This window comes from Rhinolophus sinicus, linkage group LG10 (genome assembly GCF_036562045.2).
Source record: "Rhinolophus sinicus isolate RSC01 linkage group LG10, ASM3656204v1, whole genome shotgun sequence".
NCBI classification, from domain to species: Eukaryota; Metazoa; Chordata; class Mammalia; order Chiroptera; family Rhinolophidae; genus Rhinolophus; species Rhinolophus sinicus.
In genome coordinates this window covers 89372624-89376126 of record NC_133759.1, presented here as the reverse complement: position 1 = coordinate 89376126, position 3503 = coordinate 89372624, and positions in this window count along the sequence as shown.

Below are 3503 nucleotides of genomic sequence, written 5' to 3'. Positions count from 1 at the left end.
AGTCTCCTGACGTCCCCCCACCCCCAGGCACCTCTACTCCCATCAGGCAGAGAAGGAACAAATTCCATTAACTCTTGGCACAAACATGCCTTAGGCAACCTGAGGGGCTTTGGGAACCAAAACTCATGCCCAGGCTGCTCTAACGTGAAGCCGACTAGCACCCTGGGACATGGTGCTTCCTTGAAAGTCCTGCCATTGTAGGTTGTTGGGTCAGGAGGTGGTCAAGACTTAGCTGTCCAGGGCAAGACAGAGAGGCAGCCACGCGACAGTGCCTAACCCTTAGTTTCATGGCTCTTTCCTCTGTTCCTTCTGGTCTCACACTCCTCACCTGTTCAACAGCAGGAGGATTAGCCTAGAAAAAACTTTCTCAAAGCCTATGGATGGTAGTTAACAAGGGGAGGAAAGATGTTGTGGTGAAAGAAAATGAAACACTGAGTTAGATTATCTTTGCAGCTAACATGTGCTGAATGTACCAGGCCCTGGGCTAGGCATTTTACAAGCATTATCTCACTGACTTCTCACGACAGTCTTATGAGGCAGGTACTATGGCTGGCTCCATTTTACAGGTGAGGAAAGAAGGGCTTTGCAAGGTTAAGTGACTTACCCAAGGTGTCTCAACTGGTAAACGGCAGAGCCATGATTCAAACCCTGGCGGTCTGTGTCCAGATCTGTTCTTAACCAGGTTGAATTAGCAGAACTTGGTGAGTCATCCTATTGTGGGGTGACAGGGAGGGGAAAGAAGAGTTCACATACCCATTCCTTGATTTGGCTCAGTGTTAGAGGGTGTCCTGGTGGCTAGTGGAGAAATACAATGAAAAAAGAAAGGAAAAAAAAAAACCCACCCAGTTTTACCTTCTCCCCCCAGAACGTCAGGTAAGGTGGTAAATCCGGCAGAGTATGAAAGCACACTGAGTGGGCGTGAGGAGATAAGGCTCTCTTTTAAGCCAAGACTTAAGGGACTGCTAAACATGGGAAGAGGGCAGGAAAAGGGAGCCTGAGGCAGAGAGAACAGCATGTGCAAAGGCCAGGAGCTAAGGGGGAGCATCCAGTCACATACACAGAGGATCGAAAAGGTGGGGACATGGGAGATGAGGCCTGGACATCAGCAGGGGCAGTCACCCAAGGCCTTGACTTTGCGGCTTCTAGATTGGGGCTGGGACAAAGGAGGGGTGAGAAAGCCGAGGAAGTAACTGGGGGACAAGTGGGCTGTTGGCTGAAGCTGGGAATGTGAAAGAAGGAGTAAGGGAGAGGGCAGAGAAGGTGGTGATAACATGCTTGGCTTGGGCCTCCCCAGTGTGGAGGGGTCACTGCTAAGGTCTCTTCCAGTGCTGACCTTCTCAACTTCCCTGGAAGGAAGGAACATCTCCCTGCAGCCCCTCCACCCCCAAATATTCTGGGCAGGAAGGAGCGGGATCTGTTTTGTCAATGCAGCTTGCAATAAAGAGTCTCATTCAGGGAGGCAAACAGCTGCTTGACTATTAATAGGCAGGGGCCTCAGCCGCAGCCTGCTGGGAGGGCCTCGGCATGCAGTTCTGGAAAGGTGAATCAGTTCCTTCTGCCTGTCTGGATTTTGCACTCCGTAGTGGGACAATTGGCTGGGTGCTTGTTTCTCGGAAGGTCAGTCACCTAGAGCCTTCGCTGGGACAGTTTGGAAAGTGTGTGGCATGGCCTTGCTGGAATGCTGGCCCTCCTGCTTCATGGGGACCCAACCAGAAGGAGAGGGAGCCCAGGGGACCCAGAGCTGGCCAGAGAGGCAGACATCCGTGTGGACGGGGACTGGCTAGCTGGGGTCTCCACCACTACTCTCATGGAAGATAGGCACCCACACACAAGGGGGGCACAGAGAGATCAGAGTTGGGTGGCTGGAAGGAAACAGGGTTTAGTCTAGAAACAGGAGTATTGATGGAGAGAACTGGGGAACACAGAGGGAGGAGATTGAGCCTGGGGTGAAAGGGAGACCTCATTCATGGAGATCCCTGGTCATGAGCCAGACGAGGACTGAGGGGAGCCTAGAAGTCCAGACCTGAGAGGGTGAGGCCTAGGAAAGGCCACAGGCTCCTCCTGGCTGTCGCCATCGTGACATATGACCTCATTTGTGGCCAGTCAGCTCACCCATCTGAAGAAGCCTGTGGAGAGGGTGGCTGGGAGCGAGCGAATGGAAACCCGACAGGCACCCTGGGCCCACACTGAGGCCAAGTCCTGCCGTGCTGGAAACCCCGTGATGCCTGCCCGAGCGGGCGCAGGGCTCACAGGCTGGCTTTGTTCTCTGCCCTCTCAGGTGGCTGCTTCAGGTGCTGGCCACTTCAAAGACGCCCCGTTTAAAGCATGGCCTCGCCTCAAGTTTCCTAAGGGCCCTGTCCGGGCTAATGAGATCATTAAGAGGTTCCTTGTTAAATGGGTTTAAATAGAGTTTGCTGTGCAGCCTCTGGTTGAGCCCTGTGCCCTGGTATAGTTACCTTTTTTTTATTTTTTTCCATTTTAATGTATATGTATTTGTATCTGTGTACGTACACGCTTGAGAGTGTAGGCTCTGGCCTCAGACTGCTGAGGTTGAATCCTGCCCCCTCGCCCACTTTCTGATAGTATGACCTCAGACCAGTTACTTACCACTCCTTAGTGCCTCGGTTTCCCCATCTGTAAGAGAGGGCTAATCATTGTACTGCTAAATTGTACCAGAGAACCCTCCCCTGTGGCTCCCCATCGTCCTCAGGAGAGAGTCCAAGTTCCTAGGAATGGTCAAGCTTCCCTGGCCTGCCCTTGACCTCATTCCTTACCAGGCCCATTTCTCATACTTGCCGCTTCGACCGTATGGACCAGCCCTCTTGATCCATCCTTCACATGTGCCGTTTATTCGTCTCCGAACACTCTTTCCCCACCTAACCTTCCTTCCTTGAGGTCTCTGCTGAAGTAGTACTGCCTGGGAAGGCTCTGCCGATTGCTCACGTCACTTCCCTGTGTCCCCACGGTGGTGCCCATTGTCTTGTGCTGAAATCCAAGTCTTTGTGATTTTTTGCCCCCAGAACTCCAAAATATCGGAGTCTACTTCGTGTCCAGATTGATGGATCAGTAGGGCCTTGGTGGTCGGGAAGGTAGGAAGCCTAAGGGGTGGTGCCTCACTCCGAGTGGGGGTCGTCTGCAGGCTGTCTGGGGGGTAGAAGTGAGATCAGGGTCATTACAGAGTGGGGAATAGCATCTTTCAAGTCAAAAGGGTGAGGAACGGACAGATAAACAGGAGGCAGAATGAGAGAACTAAAGCTGGGCGTGAGACAATCAAGAGAGAAACCAGGCCATGGTTCGAGGAGTGAGTGGAGGCCGGTGGTGAGGACCTCCAGTGTGCAGACAGAGTGAAACAGGTCTAATTTGTGCTGTCGGGAGGGCCGGGTGCCTCACAGGAGCCACTTAGGCTAAATACACATCTCCCCACTAAACCAGGAGCTCCTCAAGGAGAGGGACGGTGTCCTTTTCGCATCTGTGCCCCGCTGGATGGCAGAATGAACCCCAAA